At 45.2% G+C, this 12,574-nt stretch overlaps 1 pseudogene; it reads left to right on the forward strand.

Moving 5' to 3' along the window:
- The first annotated feature begins 11,189 nt into the window (after positions 1-11,189).
- On the forward strand, positions 11,190-11,945 carry LOC100942839 (annotated as a pseudogene).
- The last annotated feature ends 629 nt before the right edge of the window (positions 11,946-12,574 follow it).

Below are 12,574 nucleotides of genomic sequence, written 5' to 3' on the forward strand. Positions count from 1 at the left end.
TTTTTTTTTTTTTTTCCCTGAGGCCAGATCTTGCTCTGTTGTCTGGGCTAGAGTGCCGTGGCATCATCCTAGTTCACTGCAATCTCTAACTTCTGGGCTTAAGCAATCCCCCTGCCTCAGCCTCAGCCTCAGCCTTCCAGCTAATCATTTTGGTTTTTGCAGAGGTGGCATCTCATTATTGCTCAGGCTGCTCTCAAACTCCTGGGTTTAAATGATCCTCCCACCTCAGCCTCCCAGAGTGCTGGAATTACAGGCATGAGCTACTGTACCTGGCCAAAAATGTGTCTTTGTTTTTAAGTAAAAATTTTTTTACTCAATCCTTTCATGCCCAACCCCCCACCCCCTATGAGGAGGGAGTTCAAATACTGAATGTTTCGAATATTTTCTTCCAGCCTTTTTTCTCACACACACATAAAGTTTGTGTATACGGAAGATATTTTTAAGATCACCAACAGCTGTGTATAGGCACATGACTACAACACTGTCTTCTTATGAGAGTAGAAATACTTAAAAAAAACCTCATTGTTCAAAATAAGAAACAGTTAAGTAAACTACTGCTTTTTGCTCACCAACCACTGTGCAATGAAAACTACTTTGGACTCTAAGGTGGTCAGAGCATAGGAATAATAAGAGTAGTAGCAGTGTCCTGTCAGACGGAACTTGATTTAAATGCCTGCTCACTATTTAAACAAGTAGTGAGTTCTCTCTAAACCTGAGTTCTTCATCTGTACCATAAAAATATTACTCAAAGGATTGCTGTCTGGCTTAAATTAGAAATGAGAATGTGAGTAAAGTCCTCAGCAAAGCGCTTGGCACTTAACAGAGGCCCTGTCAGCTACAATCCTTTCCGGAGGGCAGGCCCTGCCCTGGTGGTCGCTGTTCCTGTCTCAAAGAAAAAAAAAAAATGTTCAACAATATATGAGGAAATTGCAAATTAAAATGAGATACCACTACCCACCTGTTAGAATTGTCAAAAACCAAAACACTAACAACGCCAAATGCTGGCAAGGCTGCAGAGCCATAGGCACTCTCACCCGTTGTGTGTGGGAACACAAAACGGGGCCGCAGCTTTGACAGTTTGACAGACTCTAACAAAACTCAACATACTCCTCCTATGTGATCCAGCAATCATGCTCCTTGGTATTTACCCAAATGAGGTGGGGACATGTCCACACAAAAACTTGCACATGAGTGTTTATAACAATTTTATTCGTAATTGCCAAAACTTGACACAACCAAGACAACCTTCAGGAGCTGAATAAAGTATAGTACACCCAAACAATGGAATACTACTCAGCGCTAAAGAGAAACGCACTACCAAGCCATGCGAAGCGGAACCATAAGCACAAATTAGTAAGTGAAAGAAGCCAAAATATCTACATACCGTATGATTCCAACTAGAAGATATTCTAGAAAAGGCAAAACTATCAATAGAGTAAAAAAATCAGGGTTGCCAGGAGTTAGGGGTGTGGGATGGATGAATAGGCAGAGAAAGGGGGGTGGTGGGCCGGTGAGACTGCTCTGTATGACACTGTAGTGGTAGATGCCTGTCATTGTACATTTGTCTACACCACAGAATGTCAGCAGCAGGAGGGAGCCATGGTGGAAAGTGTGGACTGTGGCACTTAGGATTTGTCAGTGCAGGCTCATCAGTTGGAACCAGGGTACACACTGGCGTGGGGTTTGGGCTATGTGTATGTGGACACAGGAGGTACATGGGAAATCTCTATATCTGCTGCTCAATTTTTCTGTGAACCTAAAACTGCTCTTTAAAAGTCTTTTTCGGCCAGGCACAGTGGCTCACTCCTGTAATCCTAGCACTCTGGGAGGCAAAGGTGGTGGATTGCTTGAGCTCATGAGTTCGAGACCAGCCTGAGCAGAGGCGAGACACTGTCTACTACAAATAGAAAAACTGAGGCAAGAGGATCACTTGAGCCCAAGTTGGAGGTTGCTATGAGCTATAATACCACAGCACTCTACCCAGGGCGACAGCTTGAGATCTGTCTCAAAAATAAATAAATGAATGAATAAATGTTTTTTTTCCTTTTTCTTTTCTTTTCTTTCTTTCTTTTTTTTTTTTTTCCCTGAGGCCAGATCTTGCTCTGTTGTCTGGGCTAGAGTGCCGTGGCATCATCCTAGTTCACTGCAATCTCTAACTTCTGGGCTTAAGCAATCCCCCTGCCTCAGCCTCAGCCTCAGCCTTCCAGCTAATCATTTTGGTTTTTGCAGAGGTGGCATCTCATTATTGCTCAGGCTGCTCTCAAACTCCTGGGTTTAAATGATCCTCCCACCTCAGCCTCCCAGAGTGCTGGAATTACAGGCATGAGCTACTGTACCTGGCCAAAAATGTGTCTTTGTTTTTAAGTAAAAATTTTTTTACTCAATCCTTTCATGCCCAACCCCCCACCCCCTATGAGGAGGGAGTTCAAATACTGAATGTTTCGAATATTTTCTTCCAGCCTTTTTTCTCACACACACATAAAGTTTGTGTATACGGAAGATATTTTTAAGATCACCAACAGCTGTGTATAGGCACATGACTACAACACTGTCTTCTTATGAGAGTAGAAATACTTAAAAAAAACCTCATTGTTCAAAATAAGAAACAGTTAAGTAAACTACTGCTTTTTGCTCACCAACCACTGTGCAATGAAAACTACTTTGGACTCTAAGGTGGTCAGAGCATAGGAATAATAAGAGTAGTAGCAGTGTCCTGTCAGACGGAACTTGATTTAAATGCCTGCTCACTATTTAAACAAGTAGTGAGTTCTCTCTAAACCTGAGTTCTTCATCTGTACCATAAAAATATTACTCAAAGGATTGCTGTCTGGCTTAAATTAGAAATGAGAATGTGAGTAAAGTCCTCAGCAAAGCGCTTGGCACTTAACAGAGGCCCCGTCAGCTACAATCCTTTCCGGAGGGCAGGCCCTGCCCTGGTGGTCGCTGTTCCCCAGCAGCTTGCCTCAGTACCTGGCACAAAACAAGCAGCACAATCAAGGTTGGCTGAGTTGAACCAGGGTAGAACAGTATAGCTTTTAAAAATCAATATTTAAGGCTGAGTGCAGTGGCTCACGCCTGTAATCCTAGCCCTCTGGGAGGCCGAAGCAGGTGGATTGCCTGAGCTCAAGGGTTTGAGACCAGCCTGAGCAAGAGCGAGACCTCATCTCTGAAAAAAAATAGCCGGGCATTGTGGCAGGCCCAGGTAGTCCCAGTTACTAGGGAGGCTGATGCAAGAAGATCGCTTGAGCACAAGAGTTTGAGGTTGCTGTGAGCTATGACACCATGGCATTCTACAAAGGGTGACAAAGTGAAACTGTCTCAAAAAATAAAAAATAGGCAGTGACCGTGGCTCAATGGATAGGGCACTGGCCACGTACACCAAGGCTGGTGGGTTTGAACCCAGCCCAGGCCAGCTAAAACAACAATGACAACTGCAACAACAACAACAACAAAAATACCTGGGCATGTGGCAGGCACCTGTAATCCCAGCTGTTTGGGAGGCTGAGACAAGAGAATTGCTAAGCCCAAGAGTTTGAGTTTACTGTGAACTCTGACACCATAGCGCTCTACCCAGGGTGATAGCTTGAGACTGTCTCAAAAAATAAAATAAAATAAAATAATAAAAAGTAGGGCGGCACCTGTGGCTCAAAGGAGTAGGGTGCCAGCTCCACATGCCAGAGGTGGCAGGTTCAAACCCAGCCCCAGCCAAAAACTGCAAAAAATAATAAGTAAAAATCAATATTTAAAGACATAAATAGTGTCTGATATTTCAAGCAAGATGAATACAGAGAATGAGAGGCTGATATTAGGTTGAAATGTCAGGAGGAGCTGAGGTTAGGGAAGTCTCAGCAACTCTGCATAGCAGGCAGGGTACAGAAGGAAGGAGACCCTTGCAAGTGACCTCTGCTACCTGCAATGCCAAAGAGGTGATGCCCAGAGGCCTGTCAGAAGCTGCTGGCAACTTCACATCTGGCCTGGTAACAAGGTTTTTCTGTGCAGCTGCCCTGGCGCCCTGTTGACACACTGAGAGCCTGATCCTATGCAAAAACCCACCAAAAAGTGGGTTTTTCTCATAAGGAAAAAGGAGAGACGATGCTCGTGCACAATCCAAAGGTAACTTCAGGGGTTTCTGCTTTTTATTTTATTTTTTTGAGACAGAGTCTCACTATGTCACCCTGGGTAGAGTGCTATGACATCACAGCTCACAGCAACCTTACACTCTCAAGCTTAAGCGATTCGCTTGCCTCAGCCTCCCAAATAGCTGGGACTATAGGTGCCCGCTACAATGCCTGGCTATTTTTTCGTGACAGTTGTCATTGTTTAGCAGGCCCAGGCTGGGTTTGAACACACTAGCCCCAGTGTAGGTGGCTGGGGCCATAACCACTGTGTTACGGGCACCGAGCCAGGATAACTTCAGTTTTATGTTAGAAAGAAAATTAATAAAACGTGCCCATGGTACCTGTATGAGGGGAAAATCGTCCATTATCTACCCAGTCGTCAAAAAAAGACTCCTGTTAAAACTTTGGTCTTATTTACTTGTAGATCTTTTTCTAGGCCTGCATGCATGTGCGACATCTTACACAATCATATATGTAAAACATTGTACACATTTTTTATACGTGATATCCTTTTATCATATCAATAAACAATCATCTATGACATCATTTTTAATGGCTGAATAAAATCCCAACGTCTGTCTAAACCATACTTTATCTAACCAATCATCTATTGTCAGACATTTGGGCCATTTCCAAAATCTTGCTACTATAAACAGAGCTGCCAGGAACTTCCTTAGAGCCAAGCCCTGAACTTCTGATCCTCTTTCACAGAAGGGTGAAAGAGAACAATGAGCTATTTGCTAAAGTCGACTTCACCCCCAAGTCACCACCCCCTCTTCACCCCTCCTGGTGACTCTCAGTCCTCTAGAGTTCAGGACCTTGGGTTCTTAAGAATTTGTCCCACTCCCAGAAGGAGTGTCTAAGACTTTTTGAACCCGTGTAATTAAGATATGAAGGCCCAGAAACCAGGCCAGCTCTAACCAAAACTGGGAAGCAAATTAAAGAGGTCTTGGCACACCAACCACTCCATTTTGAGTATTTCCCTTCCTGGAATGGTCCAGTCCTTCCAAGAGGCAACTGCCCAGTCCCCAAACCCCGTGGCCCAGCTGTCAGATTCTGATAACCTGATTTCTACACTTGTGACAGTGCTCAGGCTAAAAAAGTTGTACCTTCAAGGAGTAGCCTTCCCCAAAGCTCCCTTTAGTGCCTTCACTCGGTCAACATGTTTCTGCAGGAAGATGCGAGATAAGAAAGACTCCCCTCTGCCCTCGGGGCTTACACTCTGGATTAGTCTCCTGGGGCTGCCATGACAAAGCACTGAAAACCCCTGGCTTAAAGCTGACATTTATTATCTCACAGTTCCGGAGGCTGCAAGACAGAAAGCCAGGTGTCAGCAGGCCCATGCTCCCTCCGCCGCCACCGGGAAGAACGTGCCTCGCCTCTTCTGGCCCCTGATGAGCGCTGGCAAGGCTTAGTCTTCCTTGTAGTGCATCTGCCCCACTCAAGTCTCTGCCTCCTCCTTCACAGCCCTTCATCCCTGTGTATCTGTGTCTCTGTCCAAATTTCCCTCTTATTGGATATCGAACATACTGAATTTAGGACCACCTTGGTCCGGTATGATGTCATCTTGACGGATTACCTCTGCAAAGACCCTATCTTCAAATAAGATCATATGCTAGGGCTCTGTGTGGAGATGAATTTGGTAGGGGGTGGGGAAGGTACTGGTCAACCCAGTACACATGTTGATAAAGGCAAAAATTAATAGAAAAAATCAACCACACATGTGAAATTACTATTACAAATTTAAATGAACCAGGAGGGATTAGGGCTGGCTGCAATATGGGGTGCAAGGAATTATGAGCTTGGAGATGTCCTAGAAGCACCTTTGGCAGGTCCCTTTGTCTTGCCCTCCTGGTCTGACTTTTGTGACACTCCAACAGGCCCACTGAAGCTCCTGTGGACGAAGGAACACTTCCTGAATTCTCTTCAGCTCTGCTCAAAACCTCATTTCCTTACAATCATTAGTTCTGCCACCTTAATGAGGGACATATAAAGTCAAAGCCACACAGTGTCCCCCTACACTGATTGTCCGTTTGCCTCTGCTATTTCAAGTTCTTTTTTTTTTTTTTTTAAAGAGTCTCACTATTTCGCCCTCAGTAGAGTGCCATGATGTCACAGCTAATAGCAACCTCAAACTCTTGGGCTTAAGAGACTCTTGCCTCAGTCTCCCAACTAGCTGGGACTACAGGCACCACCACAACGCCCAACTGTTTTTTTGTTGTAGTTGTCATTATTGATTTTGGCTGGCCTGGCTGGGTTCGAACCCTCCAGCCTCAGTGTATGTGGTCAACACCCACTGGATTATTTCAAGTTCTAAAAAGTGGAGAAAGTAGAGGAAGCGGCACCCTTTGAACCTGTGATGTTGTTCTTTCCTGCCCCAGCTGTGCACGGCTGCTGTCATAGCAGGGTCACACATGGCTTGGGAGGCAATTAGGGTGGAGCCCTTCTGCCAGGAACTCAGGCAACGGCCTCTGCATTTCCAGAACTGACCTTCCACACTGGACAGCTTGGCAGGTGCTGAGATTTGAGAGATGCCACATCACAACAAAGCCTTTTTTTTTTTCTAGAGACAAGGTCTCTGTCACCCAGGCTGGAATGCTATGGACCAATCATAGTTCCATTCAGCCTCAAACTCCAGGGCTCAAGTGATCTTCCTGCCTTAGCCTCCCAAGTATCTAGAACCATATGTATGCACCTGGCTAATTTGTTTAGTTTTTGAAGAGACAGGGTCTCTCCATATTGCCCAAGCTGGTCTTAAATTAGCCTCAACCAATCCTCCCTCCTCTACATCCCAAAGTGCTGGGATTATAGGCATGAGCCACTGCGCCCAGCTACAACAAAGCCTTGACAGAGGCACTAGGGTTCTGTTTAGAGGAACATGCCCCTGACCTGACACTTCCCCTTAAATAATGCTAAGAAAGTTCTTTTTTTTCTCTACCAATTCTTATAGATAAAAGCAGCAACAAGTGCTTTCATCATCAATGCCCCACCCATAGAACCGCAGCACACTGTCCAGTGGATACTATGACCTTGACTATAGGCTTTCTTCTGCAAGCATCTTTGATTCCCATCCTAAGAACTTTCCTTGACCGCCTGTGGAGAGCAAATGTACTGAAAAGACAGGGGAGAGAAGCCTTGGGCCACAACCCTCAAGCTGTGAGTAATAGGAGATGATGAAAGAGACCCCAACTTTCTTGCCCTTGGTGGAAAAGGATGACTCTGAGGCTTGCTGTCTATAGCATCCCAGGGGCCCCACAGGACTGAGCCCAGCTGCCCAATGTGGTAACCTGCTCACAATGCATCCTGCATTGACCCACCTCTCCACTCCCTTACCTGTGCTTCCTGGGGGTGCCTTCCAAATACACCATGTGCACTCAGATCCATAGCTTCTGGTCAGTTTCTGAGAATACCCAACTTAAGAAACACAGTTATACTCAGGATCATTTCCCTGTTGGACAGTGGGCCTTCCCAAGGATAGCTATCAAATCATACTCCTCTGAGCTTGTGCCATTTGGTCCCTGCCAAATGTTTTCTATGCATTACCTCATCTTATTGCACAATAACCCTAACAGGCCACCACTGTTGTTATTATTCCCATTTTACAAATGAGAAAAATGAAGCTCCAGAGCTTAAGTCACTTGCCCAAGGTCACACAGGCTATAGAAGCAGGGCTGGCATTTGAACCAAGGTGACCTTTCTCTGAAGTCTACATTCTTAATGACTGCACGTTAGTTTATGGTATTCAATAAGTGGTTGTGGAAGGAAGAAAGATGGTAACCAGCAAACTCAACAAGCGTCGGTATGAACTGTTCATTATTTGGGTGTTGGAGATAGGGCCCAAGGCCAATCAACTTTCTTGCCCTTGGTAGAATACTGTGACGTCATAGCTCACAGCAACCTCAAATTCTTGGGCTCAAGCGATCCTCTTGCTTCAGCCTCCCAAATAGCTGGGACTATAGGTGCCTGCGACAATGCCTGGCTATTTTTAAAGACGAGGTCTCGCTCTGACTCAGGCTGGTCTCGAACCTGTGAGCTCAGGCAATTCACCCACCTCGGCCTCCCAAGTGCTAGGATTACAGGTGTCAGCCACCGCACCCAGCCTCAACCCACTTTTCAAACACGTCTAAGACCTAGTGGAGACGGTAGCCATCAGAGTGTCCTTCCCCAGATGTTCATGAGTCTTTTTTCTGTTCATTTATTGATTCAAGAAGCATTTATGTATCCCTCCTGTGTCTAAGACACTGGACTATGTCCTATAGAGGTTATAAATTAATTTAAAACAAATTCAAAGAGCTTAACAATCTACTGGCAGGTGTGGGAGAGACATAAAGATGAGGTAGCAGTACTGGAAAAGACAAATGACAACACTAGAGCTGTCATCAGGCTGAGGGAGTAGAGCAGAGAAGTGTCATGTTTTCAGAGCAGAAGGTGGCCCCTGGGAGCTGGTGGACGGCTGCCCCGGAGATGCTGGGCTCAGAGGATGGGAGAGCTTGCTGGCTCAGAGTAGAGCCCGGAAGGGAAAATGAAAGGGGAGAGGCTTATGAACAAAGCCACAAAGCAGGGGGATTCCAGGCGATTCCCCCACACACACACTTTCCTCAGGCCAAAACAACAAGAGGCAGCCACTGAAGATGCGTACCAGGAGGGAAACCAAGGTCTCAATAGACAATCACTGGGAATTACAGATACACGTACAGGGCAATTCATGACTGCTTTTCAAGCCAAGACACGTATAAAATACACAAACCACATACTGAACAGGTCACCTTTCCTGCAGTTCTAAGAGGGCTGATTGAGTGAGATGACGCATGCGGCCACTACACCCCCCTCTCTGAAAACTTGGCACCAGACGACCATGCACCACCGCCAGCTCTCCCTGTTGTGCTTGGATCACAGAGCTTGGGACTCAGGAGTCACAAACTTTGAGGGCTGAAGACATTTCCCTGAAGGCTTGGCAGCTGAGACCTCATTTACAGCTCCTGTGCTGGGAGAGGATTTCTTCTTTGCTCACCTTCACCCTTCGCCCCAGTGAGGGAGTGGGCAGGAGAGACGGCACACTGGGGGAAAAAGAGAAAGAGCCGAGTCAAGTACTCTGCATAGTTTTGTAAAAAGCGATCTGGCATGGAAAGCCTTGAAAATTCTGGGCTACCCTGGGCAGAATTTGCTCAAGAAAAGCCTTCCCCTTAGTGGCTGTGTTCAGAGCTTATAGTCCCCACTCCCTGTCAGCATGCTCCAAATGCACTTATGACCTAAGGGAAAACAATGTCTGCTCTGCAAATGCAGCTTCGCACCTAACCCAAGTTCCAACCAGATGGCTGCCCCCAGGCCTCTTCCAAATAGAAATTTCCAGAGCCACCACTCTTGCCAGCTTACCCTGGGGCACTTAGAGCCCATTATAGCCATGGCTATAGGAAGGCAAGGGCAGGATCCAAGACCCAGGAGGTCCCAGATAGTTTGCCATTTACTCAGCAAGATACCAGGAGTTGTTGAAGTGGCACTGTGTAGCCAACAGGCCTACGTAAGGATCATCTCTCTGCTTCCCCACACTTGCCATAGAGCAGGCGAGCATGGGTGTATTGATGCCTGGGAGCAGAATATTAAATGCTTCTTTATTTCTTCTCTCCCCCCACCATAGGATATTCCTGAGAAACATTTCATAAAGTTTCTCAGAAGGTTCTGCATAGTGGAGGCCAACTCAATAACTCGTCCTTCATTGTAATGGGGTCCTGAACACACTACTCCAAAAGATGGCACCTTGGCATTTGAAAAAAAAGCAGAAGCAGGTTGGTCTCTGCGACCTTCTCCTGAAGTAAATCATGAAGCCATCATTGCAGAGGTGCCTTCCCTATACCTAGAAAGGACTAGCATTATCTCTGAAGATGCAGGGACACAGAGAAGAATCTGAACAAGCAGACCTTGCTAAGTTTCCCCAGTTTACTACCATTATTACCCTTTGTCCAATCATACTTCACAACTGCCCATTCTTCATCAAACTTAAACATAAAAACACATGAGTTTCCCTCTTTCTGGCAGTCTTCGTTTCTGAACGCCTCCATGTCACATAAAATATATTAAATAAATTTGTGTGTGTTTTTTCTTGTTAATCTGTCTTTTGTTATAGGTGCCTCAGCCATGAACCTACCTATGAGTGAGAAAAGAAATTTCTTCTCCACTGGTTCTCCCTTCTTCCCTGTTTCACTCCTAAGTACACTATACAAATATAGGCCTTTCTATCAGTCTCTACTTTCAGCAGGACCCAGGATAAGGCATGGAGGAAACTCAAAAGATATGATGACCTGGCTTCCAAAAGTGGCCCCCGGTAGGGCGCAACCATGAGGCTTTCTTTAGAACCTTGCTTATGTTGGTGCCGAACATGAACATTTTTATTGTAACCAGTCAAGCTTTGATTCTGAAATGTTCTCAGTACACTCAGCACACAGAAGGAAGAGAAAATGGGCCCTTTGTGTACGGCGGACAGGCATAGCAGGTGAATTCTTTTCACCAAGTCCTGCTTCATTTTGTTGATTCACTAGAATTCATCTTGTGGGAGGGCCACTGACTCACCATGCAGACACTGGAAGATCAGTTTCATTAGAAGTGGGATATTTCACACATTTCTCACATATGCACATCAGGACACAAAGTGGGGCTATGTGCTTTGGCAGATGTCTAAGAGTCCTCAACTCAGTGGAGAGATTTTAACCAACTATAGCAAGGACGCTTCAAGTGAGAATCCAGCTTCCCAAAGCAGATGACAGGTGCAAATAAGGGGTTGCCAGAGTGAAAGAAGACGGGATTAGAGTTAAGAGACACCTGAGAGAAAAGAGCAGCATTCTAAAGAGGAGAAGGGAAGACAACCTCATCTATACCTTCCGTTTGAGCATCGAGGTCTGCCTATAATGGCTCTCGAAGTGACAGAAAACATCCAGAAATAGAAATGTCACAGGAGGTAAAGGTTGAGTCTGTCTGGGATGGGAAAACAAAGATTATAAATAATGGGGGAAAAAAGTAGTGTTTTGTTTATAGCACTCATCACAGATTAAAAAATTACATTTTAAGCTTATAATTTTTATGATTGCTTTTTTTCCCCACATCTCCATGAAAATGAAGACCCTTCTCAGCAATCAAGACTGTCAACATTCCAGAAAATGTCAACATCACTCTGAAGAGATGCACAGTGATTGTGAAGGGTCCCAGAGGAAACCTGCGGAGGGACTTCAACCCATCAATGTGGAACTCAGTCTCCTTGGAAGGATAAAGAAGAGGATCCAGGTTGACAAATGGTGGGGAAATAAAAAGGAACTGGCTACTGGTCACACTATTTGTAGTCACGCACAGAACATGATCAAGGGCGTTACACTGGGCTTGCATTACAAGATGAGGTCTGTGTACGCTCACTTCCCCATCAACATTGTTATTCAGGAGCCGGGCATTGTGGTGGGCACCTATAGTCCCAACTATCTGGGAGGCTGAGGCAAGAGAAGAGCTTAAGCCCAAGAGTTTGAGGTTGCTGTGAGCTGCAACTCTACAGCACTCTAGGTAGGATGATATAGTGAGACTCTGTCTCAAAAAAAAAAAAGAAAGAAAGAAAGAAATTTCTTGGGTGAAAAATATATCCACTGGGCTTGGATGAGGGTAGGCGTTGCTTGTTCAGTATCTCAAGCCCAGAAAGATGAGTTAATCTTTGAAGGAAATGACATTGAGCTTCCTTCAAATTCAGCTGCTTTGATTCAGCAAGCCCCAACAGTTAAAAACAAGGATATCAGAAAATTTTTGGATGGTATTTATGTCTCTGAAAAAGGAACAGTTTAGCAGGCTGATGAATAAGATATAAGAGTGGTCCAGCTGCAGCAAGATACCAGGTGATTCCTTAAGATTTCTTTGTAATGGGCTTGGCTCCTGTAGCTCAAGCAGCTAGGGAGCCAGCCACATACACCAGAGCTGGTGGGTTCAAGCCCAGCCCAGGCCTGCCAAACAACAATGACAACCACAACCAAAAAATAGCCAGGCTTTGTGGCGGGCTCCTATAGTCTCAGCTACTTGGGAGCCTGAAGCAAGAGAATCACTTAAGCCCAAGAGTTTGAGGTTGCTGTGAGCTATGACACCACAGCACTCTACCAAGGGCAACATAGTGAGACTCTGTCTCAAAAAAATAAAAATGCTTTGTAACATTAGTGATGCGATAAAAGATTCATTCATTTGGGGAAAAAAACTTTCATGATTATAAATTTATCATTTTTGATATATTAAAAATGTGAAGACTAGAAAAAACATTTCTGAGTTTTTTAGGAGTATATGAATGGGGGAGGAGCTTTTTCTCTACACCCTTCTGCGACAGCAGAGGGCCTGTTAACATCTACCAAGGTCCTGAGTATCTAGTTATACAACATCTTGGAGCCTTTTAAGAACATGAGGGCTGGGCTGGGCGCCTGTGGCTCAAGTGGCTAAGGCGCCAG

The sequence above is a fragment of the Otolemur garnettii genome, unplaced genomic scaffold (assembly GCF_000181295.1).
Source record: "Otolemur garnettii isolate 467f Iridium unplaced genomic scaffold, OtoGar3 scaffold00068, whole genome shotgun sequence".
Lineage (NCBI taxonomy): Eukaryota > Metazoa > Chordata > Mammalia > Primates > Galagidae > Otolemur > Otolemur garnettii.